The sequence below is a fragment of the Zea mays genome, chromosome 9 (assembly GCF_902167145.1).
Source record: "Zea mays cultivar B73 chromosome 9, Zm-B73-REFERENCE-NAM-5.0, whole genome shotgun sequence".
NCBI lineage: Eukaryota > Viridiplantae > Streptophyta > Magnoliopsida > Poales > Poaceae > Zea > Zea mays.
This window is the reverse complement of record NC_050104.1, coordinates 101161536-101182646: the sequence shown is the minus strand read 5'-3', so window position 1 is coordinate 101182646 and position 21111 is coordinate 101161536.

Here is a 21111-nt window from a genome sequence, read left to right as displayed (position 1 = left end):
TTTTACCGAGGTTCGGTTCTTGCAAACCTACTCCCCATTGAGGTGGTCACAAAGACCGGGTCTTTTTCAACCCTTTCCCTCTCTCAAACGGTCACCTAGACCGAGTGAGCTTCTCTTCTCAATCAAACGGGACACAAAATCCCCGCAAGGACCACCACACAATTGGTGTCTCTTGCCTCAGTTACAATTGATTTGATCACAAGAAAGAATGAGAAAAAGAAGCAATCCAAGCGCAAGAGCTCAAATGAACACAAGTCACTCTCTCACTAGTCACTAACTGATTTATAGCCCCAACCACCAAACTAGCCGTTTGGTGGAGGCTGCTGTCGAATGGCGCACCGGACAGTCCAGTGCGCCACCGGACACTGTCCGGTGCGCCCGCCACATCACCCGGCCATTGGATTCTGACCGTTGGAGCTTCTGACATCTGGGCCACCGGACAGTCTGGTGGTGCACCGGACAAGTCCTGTAGACTGTCCGATGCGCCTTCTGGCTCTGCTCTGACTCTGGCGCGCACTGTAACGCATTTAATGCCTTCTGCAGACGACCGTTGGCGCGAAGTAGCCGTTGCTCCGCTGGCACATCGGACAGTCCGGTGAATTATAGCGGAGTGGCTCCCAGAATTCCCGAAGGTGAGCAGTTCGGAGTTGGAGTCCCTGGTGCACCGGACACTGTATAGTGGTTCACCGGACATTGTCCGGTGGCACACCGGACAGTCCGGTGTGCCAGACCAGGGCACACTTCGGCTGACTTTTGCTCACAATATTTGAATCCTTTCTCGGTCTTTTTATTGGTTTGTTGTGAACCTTTGGCACTTGTAGAACTCATAATCTAGAGCAAACTAGTTAGTCCAATTATTTGTGTTGTGCAATTCAACCACCAAAATCAATTAGGAAAAGGTGTCAGCCTATTTCCCTTTCAATCTCCCCCTTTTTGGTGATTGATGCCAACACAAACCAAAGCAAATATAGAAGTGCATAATTGAACTAGTTTGCAGAATGTAAGTGCAAAGGTTACTTAGAATTGAACCAATAAATTCTCATAAGATATGCATGGATTGATTTCTTTATTTTTAACATTTTGGACCACGATTGCACCACATGTTTTGTTTTTGCAAATACTTTTGTAACTTTTCAAAGTTTTTTTTGTAAATAGTCAAAGGTAAATAAACAATATTTTGAGAAGCATTTTCGAGATTTTGAAAGTTTCCCCCCCTGTTTCAAATCCTCCTATTAGTGTTCAAGAGGGTTTTAGATATTGGTATTGAAAGGGTTGTACCAATTTGAAATTCTATCAAAAATATGATACCAAATTGAAAAATCTTTTCTTAACTCAAAATTTTGGAAAAATGGTGGTGGTGCGGTCCTTTTGCTTTGGGCTAATACTTTCCCCCTTTGGCATGAATCGCAAAAAACGGATACTTGAGTGAAATATAAGCCCTATTACTTTCTCTCCCTATGGTAAATAACATATGAGTGGAGATTATACCAAAGCTGGAGAGATGTGCGGAGCGACGGCGAAGGATGAGTAATTCGATGGAGTGGAGTGGAAGCATTTGTCTTCGCCGAGGACTCCATTTCCCTTTCAATCTATGACTTAGTTTGAAATACACTTGAAAACACATTAGTCATAGCACATGAAAGAGACATGATCAAAGGTATATCTATGAGCTATGTGTACAAAATATCAACAGAAATTCCTAGAATCAAGAATATTTAGCTCATGCCTAAGTTTGGTAAATGTTTGTTCATCTAATGGCTTGGTAAAGATATCGGCTAATTGTTCTTTGGTGTTAATATATGTAATCTCGATATCCCCTTTTGTTGGTGATCCCTTAAGAAATGATACCGAATGGCTATGTGTTTAGTGCGGCTATGCTCAACGGGATTATCCGCCATGTGGATTGCACTCTCATTATCACATAGAAGAGGAACTTTGGTTAATTTGTAACCATAGTCCCTAAGGGTTTGCCTCATCCAAAGCAATTGCGTGCAACAATGGCCTGCGGCAATATACTCGGCTTCGACGGTAGAAAGAGCTACAAAATTTTGCTTCTTTGAAGCCCAAGACAGAGATCTTCCTAAGAACTGGCAAGTCCCTGATGTGCTCTTTCTATTAATTTTACACCCTGCCCAATCAGCATCCGAATAACCAATTAAATCAAATATGGTTCCCCTGGGGTACCAAAGGCCAAACTTAGGAGTATAAACTAAATATCTCAAGATCCGTTTTATGGCCCTAAGGTGAGCTTCCTTAGGGTCGGCTTGGAATCTTGCACACATGCATACGGAAAGCATAATGTCCGGTCATGAAGCACATAAATAGAGTAAAGAACCTATCATTGACCGGTATACCTTTTGATCTACGGATTTACCTCCCGTGTCGAGGTCGAGATGCCCATTGGTTCCCATGGGTGTCTTGATGGGTTTCGCATCCTTCATCCCAAACTTGTTTAGAATGTCTTGAATATACTTCGTTTGGCTAATGAAGGTGCCCTCTTGGAGTTGCTTCACTTGAAATCCTAAGAAGTACTTCAACTCCCCCATCATAGACATCTCGAATTTTTGTGTCATGATCCTACTAAACTCTTCACATGTAGATTCGTTAGTAGACCCAAAAATGATATCATCAACATAAATTTGGCATACAAACAAATCGTTTTTAAGTGTTTTGGTGAAGAGTGTAGGATCAGCTTTTCCGACTTTGAAGCCATTAGTGATAAGAAAATCTCTTAGGCATTCATACCATGCTCTTGGGGCTTGCTTAAGCCCATAAAGCGCCTTAGAGAGTTTTTAAACATAATTATGGTACTCACTATCTTCAAAGCCGAGAGGTTGCTCAACATAGACTTCTTCCTTGATTGGTCCATTGAGGAAGGCACTTTTCACGTCCATTTGATAAAGCTTGAAGCCATGGTAAGTAGCATAGGCAAGTAAAATGTGAATTGACTCAAGCCTAGCTATGGGTGCATAGGTTTCACCGAAGTCCAAACCTTCGACTTGTGAATATCCCTTGGTCACAAGTCGGGCTTTGTTCCTTGTCACCACACCATGCTCATCTTGCTTGTTGCGGAAGACCCACTTGGTTCCTACAACATTTTGGTTAGGACGTGTAACTAAATGTCATACCTCATTCCTTGTGAAATTGTTGAGCTCCTCTTGCATCGCCACCACCCAATCCGAATCTTGAAGTGCTTCCTCTACCTTATGTGGCTCAATAGAGGAGACAAAAGAGTAATGTTCACAAAAATGAGCAACACGAGATCGAGTAGTTACCCCCTTTTGAATATCGCCGAGGATGGTGTTCACGGGTTGATCTCGTTGAATTGCTTGGTGGACTCTTGGGTGTGGCGGTCTTGGAACTTGTTCATCTTCCTCATCTAGATCATGGGGATCTCCCCCTTGATCATTGCTCTCCTCTTGAGGTGGCTCAATTTCTTGATCTTCTTCTTCATCATTTTGAGCCTTATCCTCATCTTGAGTTGGTGGAGATGCTTGCATGGAGGAAGATGGTTGATCTTGTGCTTGTGGAAGCTCTTCGGATTCCTTAGGACACACATCCCCAATGGACATGTTCCTTAGCGTGATGCACGGAGCCTCTTCATCATCTAGCTCATCAAGATCAACTTGCTCTACATGAGAGCCGTTAGTCTCATCAAACACAATGTTACAAGAAACTTCAACTAGTCCAGTGGACTTGTTAAAGACTCTATATGCCCTTGTGTTTGAATCATATCCTAGTAAAAAGCCTTCTACAGCCTTAGGAGAAAATTTAGATTTTCTACCTCTTTTAACAAGAATAAAGCATTTGCTATCAAAGACTCTAAAATATGAAACATTGGGCTTTTTACTGGTGAGGAGTTCATATGATGTCTTCTTGAGGATTCGGTGAAGATATAATCGGTTGATGGCGTAGCAAGCGGTGTTGACCGCCTCGGCCCAAAACCGATCCGAAGTCTTGTACTCATCAAGCATGGTTCTTGCCATGTCCAATAGAGTTCTATTCTTCCTCTCCACTACACCATTTTGTTGTGGCGTGTAGGGAGAAGAGAACTCATGCTTGATGCCCTCCTCCTTAAGGAAGCCTTCAATTTGAGAGTTCTTGAACTCCATCCCGTTATCGCTTCTGATCTTTTTGATCCTTAGGCCGAACTCATTTTGAGCTCGTCTTAAGAATCCCTTTAAGGTCTCTTGGGTATGAGATTTTTCCTGCAAAAAGAACACCCAAGTGAAGCGAGAATAATCATCCACAATAACTAGACAGTACTTACTCCCGCTGATGCTTATGTAAGCTATCGGGCCGAATAGGTCCATGTGTAGGAGCTCGAGTGGCCTGTCAGTCGTCATGATGTTCTTGTGTGGATGATGAACACCAACTTGCTTCCCTACCTGACATGCGCTACAAACCCTGTCTTTCTCAAAATGAACATTTGTTAGTCCCAAAATGTGTTCTCCCTTTAGAAGCTTGTGAAGATTCTTCATTCCAACATGTGCTAGTCGGCGATGCCAGAGCCAGCCCATGTTAGTCTTAGCAATTAAGCAAGTGTCGAGTTCAGCTCTATCAAAATCTACTAAGTATAGCTGACCCTCTAACACTCCCTTAAACGCTACTGAATCATCTCTTCTTCTAAAGACAGTTACACCTATATCCGTAAAAAGACAGTTGTAGCCCATTTTGCATAATTGAGAAACAGAAAGCAAATTGTAATCTAAAGAATCTACAAGAAAAACATTGGAAATGGAATGGTCAGGAGATATAGCAATCTCACCCAAGCCTTTGACCAACCCTTGATTTCCATCCCCGAATGTGATAGCTCATTGGGGGTCTTGGTTTTTCTCGTAGGAGGAGAACATCTTCTTCTCCCCTGTCATATGGTTTGTGCACCCGCTATCGATAATCCAACTTGAGCCCCCGGATGCATAAACCTACAAAACAAATTTAGTTCTTGATTTTAGGTACCCAAACGGTTTTGGGTCCTTTGACATTAGATACAAGAACTTTGGGTACCCAAACACAAGTCTTTGACCCCTTGTGTTTGCCCCCAACATACTTGGCAACTATTTTTCCGGATTTGTTAGTTAAAACATAGGACACATCAAAAGTTTTAAATGAGATGCTAGGTTCATTTGATGCAATAGGAGTTTTCTTCTTAGGCAGTTTAGCATGAGTGGTTTGCCTAGAACTAGATGTCTCACTCTTATACATAAAAGCATGATTAGGGCCAGAGTGAGACTTTCTAGAGTGAATTCTCCCAATTTTGTGCTCGGGATAACCGGCAGGGTACAAAATGTAACCCTCGTTATCCTGAGGCATGGGAGCTTTGCCCTTAACAAAGTTAGACAATCTTTTAGGAGGGGCATTAAGTTTGACATTGTCTCCCTTTTGGTAGCCAATGTCATCCTTGATGCCAGGGCATCTCCACTATAAAGCATGCTACGAGCAAATTTAAAATTTTCATTTTCTAATTCATGCTCGGCAATTTTAGCATCTAATTTTGCTATATGATCATTTTGTTGTTTAATCATAGTCATGTGATCATGAATAGCATCAATGTTAACATCTCTACATCTAGTGCAAATTGTAACAAGCTCAACGGTAGATGTAGAGGGTTTGCAAGATTTTAGTTCAACAATCTTAGCATGTAAAATTTCATTTTCACTTCTAAGATTGGAAATGGAAGCATTGCAAACATCTAAGTCTTTAGCCTTAGCAATTAATTTTTCATTTTCAATCATAAGGCTAACAAGAGAAGCATTCAATTTTTCAATATTAGCATGTAAACTAGCATTATCATCTCTAAGATTGGAAATTGAATCATCACAAACATTGGAATCAACCTTAGCAATTAATCTAGCATTCTCATTTCTAAGGTTGGCAATAACATCATGGCAGGTGCTTAGCTCACTAGATAATTTTTCACATTTCTCTACTTCTAGAGCATAAGCATTTTTAACCTTAACATGCGTTTTGTTTTCCTTAATTAGGAAGTCCTCTTGGGTGTCCAAGAGTTCATCCTTCTCATGAATAGCACTAATTAATTCATTCAACTTTTCTTTTTGTTGCATGTTTAGGTTGGCAAAAAGGGTGAGCAAGTTATCCTCCTCATCACTAGAATTATCTTCATCACTAGAGGATGCATATTTAGTGGAGGATTTTGATTTTACCTTCTTCCTTTTGCCGTCCTTTGCCATGAGGCACTTGTGGCCGACGTTGGGGAAGAGGAGCCCTTCGGTTACGGCGATGTTGGCGGCGTCCTCGTCGGAGGAGGAGTCGGTGGAGCTCTCGTCGGAGTTCCACTCGCGGCACACATGGGCATCGCCTCCCTTCTTCTTGTAGTACCTCTTCTTTTCCCTCCTCTTTCCCTTCTTGTCGTCGCCCCTATCACTGTCACTTGATAATGGATATTTTGCAATAAAATGACCGGGCTTACCACACTTATAGCACACTTTCTTGGAGCGGGATTTGTAGTCCTTCCCCCTCTTTTGCTTGAGGATTTGGCGAAAGCTCTTGATGATGAGCGCCATCTCCTCATTGTCGAGCTTGGAGGCATCGATGGGAAGTCTACTCGATGTAGACTCTTGCTTCTTCTCCTCCGTCGCTTTGAATGCGGCCGGTTGTGCCTCGGGCGTGGAGGAGTCGCCTTGCTCGATGATTTTCCTTGAGCCTTTGATCATCAACTCAAAGCTCACGAATTTACCTATAACTTCCTCAGGAGACATAAACATATATCTAGGATGACCACGAATTAATTGTACTTGAGTAGGATTAAGAAATACTAGTGATCTTAGAATAACTTTGACCATTTCATGGTCATCCCATTTGGAGCTCCCGAGGTTGCGCACTTGGTTGACCAAGGTCTTTAGCCGGTTGTACATGGCTTGAGGGTCCTCGCCTTGGTTGAGCCTGAACCGACCGAGCTCCCCCTCGATCGTCTCTCGCTTGGTGATTTTGGTCACCTCATCTCCTTCGTGCGCGGTCTTGAGCACGTCCCAAATCTCCTTAGCGCTCTTCAACCCTTGCACCTTATTATACCCCTCTCGACTTAGAGAGGTGAGGAGTATAGTGGTGGCTTGTGAGTTGAAGTGCTCGATTTGGGCCACCTCGTCCTCATCGTAATCTTCATCCCCTATGGATGGTACCTGTACACCAAACTCAACAACATCCCATATACTTTTGTGGAGTGAGGTTAGGTGATATCTCATCATATCACTCCACCTAGAATAATCTTCACCGTCAAACGTCGGTGGTTTGCCTAATGGGACGGAAAGTAATGGAGTATGTTTAGGAATGCGAGGGTAGCGTAGGGGGATCTTACTATACTTCTTGCGCTATTGGCGCTTAGAAGTGACGGACGCGACGTCGGATCCGGATGTACAGGGCGATGAAGAGTCGGTCTCGCAGTAGACCACTTTCTTCATTTTCTTCTTCTTCTCGCCACTCTTGTGCGATCGAATGCGTGAAGGGGATCCGTCCTTCTTCTTGTTGGCGGACTCCCTTGATGGAGCCTTCCCATGGCTTGTAGCGGTCTTCTCACCGCCGATCACCATCTTCTTGGCGTGATCTCCCGACATCACTTCGAGCGGTTAAGCTCTAATGAAGCACCAGGCTCTGATACCAATTGAAAGTCGCCTAAGGGGGGGTGAATAGGGTGAATCTGAAATTTACAAACTTAAGCACAACTACAAGCCGGGTTAGCGTTAGAAATATGAACGAGTCCGAGAGAGGGTGAAAAACAAATCGCAAGCAAATAAGGAGTGAGACACGATGATTTGTTTTACCGAGGTTCGGTTCTTGCAAACTTACTCCCCGTTGAGGTGGTCACAAAGACCGGGTCTTTATCAACTCTTTCCCTCTCTCAAACGGTCACCTAGACCGAGTGAGCTTCTCTTCTCAATCAAACGGGACACAAAATCCCCGCAAGGACCACCACACAATTGGTGTCTCTTGCCTCGGTTACAATTGAGTTGATCACAAGAAAGAATGAGAAAAAGAAGCAATCCAAGCGCAAGAGCTCAAATGAACACAAGTCACTCTCTCACTAGTCACTAATTGATTGGGAATGATCTTTGGACTTGGGAGAGGATTTGATCTCTTTGGTGTGTCTTGTATTGAATGCTATAGCTCTTGTAAGGTGTAGAAAGTCTGAAAACTTGGATGCCATGAATGGTGGGTGGTTGGGGGTATTTATAGCCTCAACCACCAAACTAGTCATTTGGTGGAGGCTGCTGTCGAATGGCGCACCGGACAGTCCGGTGCGCCTGCCACGTCACCCAGCCGTTTGTAACGCCCTAAATCCATCAAATGAAAACAACCCAGTTTGATTTATTAATTTTCAATAGAAAAAAAATATTTATGTTTACAAATAATTAAAGTAGTGAAATAATTGAGTTTAACAAATTTTGTGAATGATTAAAATCTACCAAGTGATTGATGCATTTATTATAGGTGCATGATTTCTTTGTTTGTTAATGAATTGTAACAAATTTATTTTAATTTATTCTCTTTTATAACGACCAATTTACTAATAGAATTTGTATAAAGATTCTTTATTATGAATTTTATTAAAATGATATTATTAGATTTATTATATTTTTGTAATACTTAAAATATATTTATTAATGAATAACCTATTCTAAAAAAATAAAAAGAATTTTGAAATCAAATAGAAAAAAAAACAAAAAAAAAACGCACGCACACACACTCGGCCAACCAGGCCAGCAGCCGCTGCCGTCGTTCAGCCGAGCACCGCACGCCCTTGCTTCTCCATCTTCCTTTCTCTCACCTACATGTGGGCCCCACCGCACATCTCTCCTCTCCCAACCTTTCTTTTCCCTCACGGACAGCAAGCCGCCGCCATCCCTTCTCTCTCATCCTCTCTCCTCTCTCTCCCAACCGGCTCTCTCTCTCCTCGCCCCTGCAGCCCAGGCAACCGCGCCTAGCTGCCAGTCGCCGGCCGAGCCGCACCCTGCCCCTGCGTCCAGCCCCTGCGCACCCGACCGCAGTAGCCGCCAGGAAGCCGCGCCCAGGAGACCGAACTGCGCAGCCGACCCGCGACCCCGACCGCGCTCAAGCGTGCGCGACTCGTGCCCTGCACTCAAACTAGAAGCCGAAGACCGACCGACGTCCGAGCCGCCAACCGAAACCCACGCCGTCCGTTTCTCTACGTGAATGGAGTTTATTGCATCCGTTTCAGCTCTTACCATTAACAACGTCGGCAGTTTCTATTCCACACCCTCAATGGCGCTCGTCCCTCTCCCCATCAACGTCTTCTCCCCTCCCTCTCCTGTGGCTATATAAGCCGATGCTAGCCACACTCCTCACCCTGCCCCAGCTACTCGTCTCACCTCCATCGCCGTACTCTCTGTGCAGTGCATGATTTGGTCTTCTCGGAGTTCTCCACTGCCAGCTGCTCCCATGTTGTCGTAGCCCAGTCCCTTTCACCAGTCATCAACTTCTGGGCACAGCCTCGCCCTCGCTCGCCCTGCTACTCAAGGCCCCATAGTTCTCTGCTAGTGCTGTTCGTCGAGCACTAGCACCTCGCCAGCCCGTGTCACCGGAGAACCTCCGCTCTGATTGCTGCTATCTTGTTGCTAAGTTCTCTGCTAGCTCGTCGATTGCCACGCCCGCTCGACGTCGTTGCCCGTGGCAGAGCTTGCCCGCGCAACACCCCGGCGCCGTGCCCAGCTCGCCGTCGTGAAGCTCGTCGCCGGACCGTCCGCATTAGTACGCCGTTCGCTAGAGCTTGTCTGATCATCCTGCTGTTTATGCCTTACTGTGTACGTTGTTGTCGACGAGAGATCCAAATCGAACCTCGTCGCCGGTGCGTAGTCGTGCAGCCGAGCCCTGTCCATTCCCTAGCGCCGACCGTGCTGTTCCACTCATGCTGAAGAAGGTGAAAATTTGAATGCTACACCATAAAAGTCTAGTAATAATTTCATATAAATTCATGCGATGATTTTTATTTTATAAGTCATGTGATTGAGATTCAAATCGATTGTTTTATTAGTTTCATAAGTCTGCTCTAAATACATCAAAATCAGTATTTGCGATTGTTCACATGTTTCCTAATATAAATCTAATTTGTGAATGTTATAATTGAATTATGCATAATTTTCTAATAATAAAATTAAAAAGAATTATAGCCTTTATATATTTTTTTATAAAAAGATAGTTGTTTATAATGGTATATGTGCAAAAAAAATACAAATTTACCGGCCACCCCTCATAGTCTACTTTTAATTATGTTTTAGTTCCTGCTACAGTTTTTATCATAAAATATAAATTTGAGATCCACATAAAATGTAAATTGTTTCGTTAACTTCACAAATATGTGCCAAATATTCTAAATCGGTAATCATAATAGTTTTCGTGTTTTCTAATTAAATTTTAATAAAGTCTATTATAGTTGTTTTAAAATAGCTTTTCCAAATAAAAAGGTAAAAGAAAACGTAGGTCACATTTTCTCAATAAAATAAAGATAATTATTTATTTACTTATCTTTTTCCCATAAATATGATTTAGTCTTATATTCAAACTTTTTATAAATGATGATATAATATGCCTCACAATGTTAAAAATGATGTAATTAGTGTTCATGTTCTTTTATAATTAAAATGTTAGTTTATATGTTGTTTTGTATATAACATTCTTAATAAAAATAGAGGATAGTGTTTTCTTAAGTAAAAGTGAATATAATTAATTGTTTAATTATCTATGGCATAAAAACCTATCTAGGCCATGTACTTCCTTAATGAAAATAAAGATAATTATTTGTTTAATCACGCTTTTACATAAAACTCGATTAGGCTTGTATAATAACTTTTCATCAATAAATGTTTTACAATATGTTTTGTAATGTTTCATAAATCAATGTTTCATAACTCATTAACCATAGACATATAGGAATATATCTTTTCTAAATAGTTAAAAGGTTTAATAATGTTATAATATGTTTTACCGTCTTATAAACCCTTAATCTTAGACATATCACATATGACGTTTTATAAAAGATTAATTTGGTGAACCAAATATTTGTAGATTTTAATTAAGATATTTTTAAGCTCATGTCTTGTTTATAAAGTATAGATCGCACATTTTTTAAAAGAATACCTTTTTATTATAACCCTTACGTGTAATGTTTTTGAAAAGCGAACGCTCTTTTCGTTAGGCTTTCTTTTAGCTTTACGTATGGTGAATGTGGTATGTTATTGAGTGGTTTTTGTTCTTCTTGTTTGTTTGTGTGATATTCAGTGGTTGATCTAGTAGTTAAGGATCAAGATCTATTCCTACCCGTGGAAGAACCTCAAGTTTTCAATAAGCAAGGCAAGTGGACTTCTCCCTCTGCATACTCTGTTTGATCCCAAACAATACATTTAATAAAGTTTATTCTTTTGGATATATATGCATAATTTGACGGGTTACCTATTTAGATAACCTTTCCAACCTTATTCCTTGATCAAACCTGGGAATTATACTTTACCTTCGTAGCTATGCTATTTCTACAACTTAACTTTATGCAGTCACTCCCGCTTATGATATTAATGTTCCAAAATGGTAAGTTTACATTATTGTTGTTAACCCGATGGTTAAACAAGATTATTGCATATTAATTGGAACATGGAGTGACCACCCGGGAAAATAGTGCTACCATGAGAACTATCATGGCTCTGGTCTTGGCTAAATAACTAGGGAAGTCTTATGTTGGGTGCTGGTCGTGGTCGACAGGAATGGGGGCATCTGGCAAGCTCTTATAGTTCCGGCTCAGGTAGATTGGATACGGGCATAGTTCCCAAAGCTTTACCCTGTAGTCTGGACTATAAGTTGGTTACGGTAGGTGTGCCTTATGCAGTTTGACCATTTCTAGCATTTGCGTAATGAGGACTCTAGGGAGAAGCCTCGTAGTGAGACCCTGGCCATTCACCTCGGAAGTGAATACGGGTCTAGCTAACCCGGGCTAGAAGGGAATCGCGACTCATGGGTAAAGATGTGCCACCTCTACAGAGTGTAAAACTGATATATCAGCCGTGCTCACGGTTATGAGTAGCTTGGACTCCTCACATGATAATTGAACTTGAAGATGGAAATAAATCGAGATCCGATGATCTGCCAATGGTTTGCTTAAGTGGTTTCACTTAAGTGTTTTTGATTTACTCTTATACCTTTGTTTAATGGGAGTACTTGGGATTCACACTTATTAGTAAGACATTTGTTGATAATGAAATATTGACCAACTAAAATGCTTACTGCTCAACCTCAGCCTCACCTTGTTACCTTGCATTAGTTTTTCCCCCACTTGCTGAGCCCCGACCATAAGTGAGCTCACCCTTGCTTAATTTTGATCAGAAGTTGCAGATGAAGATATGATGCTGAGCTCCATGGATGCTAGTCTAGTGATACCCCCGGTCATCTTCCTGTGGATGGATGTCCATGTTCGCTGTACTTTGATGAATAAAGGTTAAGACATTATGTCTGTTCGAAGTGTAATATGTTAATATAATCGTTATTTACGCTTTTATGCATTGTTCTTTTGATATATTACACTTGTGACGTCAACATATGTGTGGAAATAGATCCTGGCACACATATGCTATGCACCCGGCTCTACCCTTTAGAAATGGGTGTGACAGAAGTGGTATCAAAGCAATGTGACCGTAGGTCGCTAGATTAGTTAGAAATGGAAAGCCCAGTTAGTCTTTCAAAGCTTGATATATTTTCCTCCATTAAAATTTACTTTATATTAAAACTCGTCTCTTTTATTTTCAACTCTTCTAGTCTGATTTTGGTCTATCAGAAGACTCTACTCGGAAGCACTACAAGATGATCAAGTTAGGATTGTGGAACTTGAAGTGAAGTCTACCGGAAGGAACCCTTTAGAAGCTATGGAAGATGCCCCATTCTCTGTCTTATCCCCGCCCCGCAAGAAGTTTCGTTATAGATCTCTTGGATCTATTACCATTCTTCTTGGTTAGGTTGATAGGATTGTTCTGTAGCATTAAGATTTTCGACTAGATCGGTAATGGCGATATTATATTATAAGTGGTTTTCTAATCCCTAATATTGCTATATAACCCTTGACTTCTTATACTTTTGTTTTCTTGCCATTGTCATCCTTGGACAATATCTACCTTGATATATTAAACTTTTGCCTCTCTACTTCTCTCCTTGATAATGCTTTCTCCCTATTGAATTCTTATACTTTTGCTTTCGTGCCATTGTATTGCCACCCTTGCGCAATATCTACCTTGATGTATGAAACCTTTGGCTCTCTACTCCTTGATAATGCTTTCTCCCTAACTCACTTTATAACCTTGGTTGTATCATTTATCCTGACTTTAATAGTTCATGATTATCTTATTTCACTATTGGCCACCGACAAACATGTCTTGTCTAACTCCTTGATAATTCTTACCTGACTCCTTGACTTTATAATATCTTTCTTATTCCAAACCTTGTCTCACCTTTTGTTTTGGTTGAATAAGTAGAATTAGATTATGTTGTGCTGGTATGCTTGAGTTCATTGTCCTTTGTGTTCATGTTTGATTTGTTTTTTTAAATGATTGTTGGTGTATTGTGTGACTTTTGTCCACAATGACATCAGTTAGCTAGGTAAAACCTTAGATAGATGGGTTTTCTCTGCTCTCTATAATCTGTCTTTGCTCAACCCTTTCATTCCTTCCATTCTTCCATACCCATACAGATGTTAGACCTTGGAATGTCAACTACAAGTGATGTCACTAAATGCAAAGAATGTGGTGTATTGGCAAGTCAAAACAACACTATAAATAAAACAACTGATGAACAGACATTCAAGACCCAAAAGGATGCACAACCAAACCAACAAACAAGTGACCTTGGAACATGTTGTTGTTGTGAGTACTATGGAATTCCTTGTTGCCATATCAGTACAAACGAAAGTGAAACTACAAAACAGAAGAACCGAATTTTATTTTCTGGCATAAACAGACAAATGTCTCCCCAAGAACAACTAATAGCAGATCCTCTCATACCTAATGCACTGTCAGTTGATGAATTGCAAAGTATTCCAGAAAGGAAACATCACAAGGATGCCCAGCCCCAAGAAGAAACACATGAGTGTTACATTGATGGATGGACTATTACTTGCACACAGTTTCAGCCTCGTCGTCGCATCAGGTCCAAGAAACAAAAAGGGAAACATGGAAAAAGTCAAGAAATAACTTCAAGAAAAGCTTGCTATCAATGTGGACGTGAAGGTCATTACTTCCGTAATTGTCCTGAGAAGAGTTCACTACAGATCACCTCCGAGATAAAGCTATCTCAGTCTTCAGACATGAAATATGAACAAAAATGTACAGAAACTTCTATCAACATCGTGAAGAACAACAAAAGGAATAGGAAAATCTTTGGATACATGAGTAGTCCACCTCAACCACAAGCAAAAGCCCTGAAACACATGGATACCCAAACAAGACTCAGCCATTTGAGATACAGACACCCAATCAACCCTCACCCCCGGTTGGTCAAGCAAAGTTAACTCGCAAAGAACTCAAAGCAAGAGGTGCTTGTTTCTACTGCAAGAATGAAGAACATATTATTCGCGAATGCCCTAAGAAGCGTCTGGACCGACTAGAGAAGAAAGCTGCTAAGCAAGACCCAAACAATAATCCAGAAGACCAACCAGTTATAAGTACGATGATGAAGATCGCTTGATTAGTAGTCATTGTGGAGCGAAGAAATGAAGAAGTTCCTTAAGTTTAGAAGAGTTCAATGTGAACCAAGAACCTACGAGTAACCATATATCACCATTGTTTTCTTGCTAGCCTTCCCTAATCTCGAGGACGAGATTCTTTTTAAGAGGGGTAGATTTTGTAACGCCCTAAATCCATCAAATGAAAACAACCCAGTTTGATGTATTAATTTTCAATAGAAAAAAATATTTATGTTTACAAATAATTAAAGTAGTGAAATAATTGAGTTTAACAAATTTTGTGAATGATTAAAATCTACCAAGTGATTGATGCATTTATTATAGGTGCATGATTTCTTTGTTTGTTAATGAATTGTAACAAATTTATTTTAATTTATTCTCTTTTATAACGACCAATTTACTAATAGAATTTGTCTAAAGATTCTTTATTATGAATTTTATTAAAATGACATTATTAGATTTATTATATTTTTGTAATACTTAAAATATATTTATTAATGAATAACCTATTCTAAAAAAATAAAAAGAATTTTGAAATCAAATAGAAAAAAAACAAAAAAAACGCACGCACACACACTCGGCCAACCAGGCCAGCAGCCGCTGCCGTCGTTCGGCCGAGCACCGCACGCCCTTGCTTCTGCATCTTCCTTTCTCTCACCTACATGTGGGCCCCACCGCACATCTCTCCTCTCCAAACCTTTCTTCTCCCTCATGGACAGCAAGCCGCCGCCATCCCTTCTCTCTCATCCTCTCTCCTCTCTCTCCCAACCGGCTCTCTCTCTCCTCGCCCCTGCAGCCCAGGCAACCGCGCCTAGCTGCCAGTCGCCGGCCGAGCCGCACCCTGCCCCTGCGTCCAGCCCCTGCGCACCCGACCGCAGTAGCCGCCAGGAAGCCGCGCCCAGGAGACCGAACTGCGCAGCCGACTCGCGACCCCGACCGCGCTCAAGCGTGCGCGACTCGCGCCCTGCACTCAAACTAGAAGCCAAAGACCGACCGACGTCCGAGCCGCCAACCGAAACCCACGCCGTCCGTTTCTCTGCGTGAATGGAGTTTATTGCATCAGTTTCAGCTCTCACCATTAACAACGTCGGCAGTTTCTATTCCACACCATGAATGCGCGCTCGTCCCTCTCCCCATCGACGTCTTCTCCCCTCCCTCTCCTGTGGCTATATAAGCCGATGCTAGCCACACTCCTCACCCTGCCCCAGCTACTCGTCTCACCTCCATCGCCGTACTCTCTGCGCAGTGCATGATTTGGTCTTCTCGGAGTTCTCCACTGCCAGCTGCTCCCATGTCGTTGTAGCCCAGTTCCTTTCACCAGTCATCAACTTCCGGGCACAGCCTCGCCCTCGCTCGCCCTGCTACTCAAGGCCCCATAGTTCTCTGCTAGTGCTGTTCGCCGAGCACTAGCACCTCGCCAGCCCGTGTCACCGGAGAACCTCCGCTCTGATTGCTGCTACCTTGTTGCTAAGTTCTCTGCTAGGTCATCCATTGCCACGCCCGCTCGACGTCGTTGCCTGTGCCAGAGCTTGCCTGCGCAACACCCCGGCGCCGTGCCCAGCTCGTCGTCGTGAAGCTCGTCGCCGGACCGTCCGCATCAGTACGCCGTTCGCTGGAGCTTGTCTGATCATCCTGCTGTTTATGCCTTACTGTGTACGTTATTGTCGACGAGAGATCCAAATCGAACCTCGTCGCCGGTGCGTAGTCGTGCAGCCGAGCCCTGTCCATTCCCTAGCGCCGACCGTGCTGTTCCACTCATGCTGAAGAAGGTGAAAATTTGAATGCTACACCATAAAAGTCTAGTAATAATTTCATATAAATTCATGCGATGATTTTTATTTTATAAGTCATGTGATTGAGATTCAAATCGATTGTTTTATTAGTTTCATAAGTCTGCTCTAAATACATCAAAATCAGTATTTGCGACTGTTCACAAGTTTCCTAATTTAAATCTAAGTTGTGACGGTTATAATTGAATTATGCATAGTTTTCTAATATTAAAATTAAAAAGAATTATAGCCTTTATATATTTTTTATAAAAAGATAGTTGTTTATAATGGTATATGTGCAAAAAAAATACAAATTTACCGGCCACCCCTCATAGTCTACCTTTAATTATGTTTTAGTTCCTGCTACAGTTTTTATCATAAAATATAAATTTGAGATACACATAAAATGTAAATTATTTCGTTAACTTCATAAATATGTGCCAAATATTCTAAATCGGTAATCATAATAGTTTTCGTGTTTTCTAATTAAATTTTAATAAAGTCTATTATAATTGTTTTAAAATAGCTTTTCCAAATAAAAAGGTAAAAGAAAACGTAGGTCACATTTTCTCAATAAAATAAAGATAATTATTTATTTACTTATCTTTTTCCCATAAATATGATTTAGTCTTATATTCAAACTTTTTATAAATGATGATATAATATGCCTCACAATGTTAAAAATGATGTAATTAGTGTTCATGTTTTTTTATAATTAAAATGTTAGTTTATATGTTGTTTTGTATATAACATTCTTAATAAAAATAGAGGATAGTGTTTTCTTAAGTAAAAGTGAATATAATTAATTGTTTAATTATCTATGGCATAAAAACCTATCTAGGCCATGTACTTCCTTAATGAAAATAAAGATAATTATTTGTTTAATCATGCTTTCACATAAAACTCGATTAGGCTTGTATAATAACTTTTCATCAATAAATGTTTTACAATATGTTTTGTAATGTTTCATAAATCAATGTTTCATAACTCATTAACCATAGACATATAGAATATATCTTTTCTAAATAGTTAAAAAGTTTAATAATGTTATAATATGTTTTACCGTCTTATAAACCCTTAATCTTAGACATATCACATATGACATTTTATAAAAGATTAATTTGGTGAACCAAATATTTGTAGATTTTAATTAAGATATTTTTAAGCTCATGTCTTGTTTATAAAGTATAGATCACACATTTTTTAAAAGAATACCTTTTTATTATAACCCTTACGTGTAATGTTTTTGAAAAGCGAACGCTCTTTTCGTTAGGCTTTCTTTTAGCTTTACGTATGGTGAATGTGGTATGTTATTGAGTGGTGTTTGTTCTTCTTGTTTGTTTGTGTGATATTCAGTGGTTGATCTAGTAGTTAAGGATCAAGATCTATTCCTACCCGTGGAAGAACCTCAAGTTTTCAATAAGCAAGGCAAGTGGACTTCTCCCTCTGCATACTCTGTTTGATCCCAAACAATACATTTAATAAAGTTTATTCTTTTGGATATATATGCATAATTTGACGGGTTACCTATTTAGATAACCTTTCCAACCTTATTCCTTGATCAAACCTGGGAATTATACTTTACCTTCGTAGCTATGCTATTGCTACAACTTAACTTTATGCAGTCACTCCCGCTTATGATATTAATGTTCCAAAATGGTAAGTTTACATTATTGTTGTTAACCCGATGGTTAAACAAGATTATTGCATATTAATTGGAACATGGAGTGACCACCCGGGAAAACAGTGCTACCATGAGAACTATCATGGCTCTGGTCTTGGCTAAATAACTAGGTGTCGGCGTTTCGAGACCGGGGGGTCCCTGGGCCGACGAGTGAGAATGTCGCCGCGTGCCCTAGCCCAGATGGGTCGGCGCGAGGCCGAGCGCGAAGGGAGGAAGAAGGCGTGAGAGAGGTGGAAATTCCGCGGCCTTCGTGTTCGTCCCGTGCCCAGGTCGGGTGCGCTTGCAGTAGGGGGTTACAAGCGTTCCACGCAGGAGGGAGTGAGCGGCCTCACGCGAGCGCCAGTCCCGTCCTCTTCCCCGCGCGGGCCAACCCTCTGTAAGAGGGCCCTGGTCCTTCCTTTCATAGGCGTAAGGAGAGGATCCAGGTGTACAATGGGGGGTGTAGCAGAGTGCTACGTGTCTAGCGGAGGAGAGCTAGCGCCCTAAGTACATGCCATCGTGGCAGCCGGAGAGGTTTTGGCACCCGGTTCGTGTGGTGTCATGGCCGTCGGAGGAGCGCTAGAGCCTGGCGGAAGGACAACTGTCGGGGCTGTCGAGTCCTTGTTGACGTCTTCTTGCTTCCGTAAGGGGGCTGAGAGCCGCCATCGTCATAGAGCGTGCGGGGCGCCATCATTACTTTGTCTGGCGGAGCGAGCCAGATGGGACGTCGGTCTTGTTTCCCGTAGCCTGAGTCAGCTTGGGGTAGGGTAATGATGGCGCCTCTTGTTGACGTGGCCGGTCCGCGCCCTGGGTTGGGCGATGTGGAGGCTCCTCCGAGGTCGAGGTCGAGTCTGTCTTTCGTGGCCGAGGCCGAGTCCGAGCCCCTGGGTCGGGCGAGGCGGAGACCGTCGGCTGGGGCCAGGGCTGAGTCCGAGCCCTGGGGTCGGGCGAGGCGGAGTTCGTCGTCTTCAGGGGTTGAGCCCGAGTCCGAGCCCTGGGTCGGGCGGAGCGGAGTTCGCCGTCTTCAGGGGCTGAGCCCGAGTCCGAGCCCTGGGTCGGGCGGAGCGGAGTTCGCCGTCTTCCGGGGCTTAGCCCGAGTCCGAGCCCTGGGTCGGGCGGAGCGGAGTTCGCCGTCTTCCGGGGCTGAGCCCGAGTCCGAGCCCTGGGTCGGGCGGAGCGGAGTTCGCCGTCTTCCGGGGCTTAGCCCGAGTCCGAGCCCTGGGTCGGGCGAAGCAGAGTTTCCTATGGTGCCTGAGGCCGGGCCTGACTGCCTGTCAGCCTCACTCTATCGAGCGGCACAGCAGTCGGAGCGGCGCAGGCGGCGCTGTCCTTCTGTCAGGCCGGTCAGTGGAGCGGCGAAGTGACTGCGGTCACTTCGGCTCTATCGACTGAAGGGCGCGCGTCAGGACAAAGGTGTCAGGCCACCTTTGCATTAAATGCTCCTGCGATTTGGTCGGTTGGCACGGCGATTTGGTCAGGGTTGCTTCTTGGCGAAGACAGGGCCTCGGGCGAGCCGGAAGTATGTTCGTCGCTGAAGGGGGGCCTCGGGCGAGACGGAGATCCTCCAGGGTCGGCTGCCCTTGCCCGAGGCTAGGCTCGGGCGAGGCATGGTCGAGTCCCTCGAATGGACCGATCCCTGGCTTAATCGCACCCATCAGGCCTTTGCAGCTTTGTGCTGATGGGGGTTACCAGCTGAGAATTAGGAGTCTTGAGGGTACCCCTAATTATGGTCCCTGACAGTAGCCCCTGAGCCTCGAAGGGAGTGTTAACACTCGCTTGGAGGCTTTTGTCGCACTTTTTTGCAAGGGGACCAACCTTTCTCGGTTGCGTTTTGTTCCGGTGGGTGCGCGCGAGCGCACCCACCGGGTGTAGCCCTTGAGGCCTCGGAGGAGTGGTTTGACTCCTCCGAGGTCTTAATGCCTTGTGCAATGCTTCGACTGGTCTGGTCGTTCCCTCATGCGAGCTGGTCGTAGCCCGGGTGCACGGTCGGGTCCCAAGTTCTCGGGCTAGTATGTTGACGCTGTCAACGGTTTGGTCGGAGCCGGTTTGCGAGAGCAGCCCCCGAGCCTCTGCACAGGGCGAGAGGACGGCCAGGGTCAGACTCGACTTTTTTACATACGCCCCTGCGTCGCCTTTCCGCAAGGAGGAGGGGGGAGAGCACCATGTTGCCCTCGGAGGGCGCCGAACATGGTGTCTCCAGTGAGCTGCCAGCGGGTAATCCGAGTGGACGCCCGTGCCCCATTTGTTAGGGGTCGGCTAGAGGCCCAGAGGCGCGCCCAAAAGTACCTGCGGGTGATCTGCCGGACCCGGCCCCCTATCGACGGGGTCCGAGGGCTCGATGCCTCCCTCTGATGGGATTCCGTTACAAGATCGTTCCCGCTGGTCTCGGAAATGTCCTAGGGTACCTCGGGAGCGTAGCCCGAGCCTTGGTTATGTATCGAACGTACCCATGGTCATCCCTCGCTCTATGTCTGAGGCGGCTGTGAACCCTTCGAGGGCCAGCCTTCGAACCCCTGATCAGTAGTGGGCGTGGAGCCCGAGCGGCCTGAGGCAGCCGTTGAACCCTTCCGAGGGGCCGGCCTTCGAACCTCTGACCAGTAGTGGGTGTGGAGCCCACGCGCTCTGAGGCGGCTGTTGAACCCTTCGAGGGGCCAGCCTTCGAACCTCTGATCAGTAGGGAGGCTCGGAGCCTGTTTCCTTCACGGAGAAGGGTCCTTTTCGGGGTATCCCCCTTTCCCGGTCCCGGTTGTAAGAGAGAGAAAGAGGAAAAGGAAAAGGATACGAAATTGAATGACGCGGCGTACCTTTTTTGACGCGGTCATTATGGCGAAGGTGAAGCGTCGCTCGCTTCTCCTGCCAGAGACGCCGCCTGTCCCGCCGCGGAGTTAATGCGACGGCGCGAGCAGTTCGCGGGGCGGCCGTTGCGCGTGCGCGAGCCGTTCGAGGAACGGAACACGGGCGCGCCGTCTTCACGCCGTGAGAGAGGGTTCTCT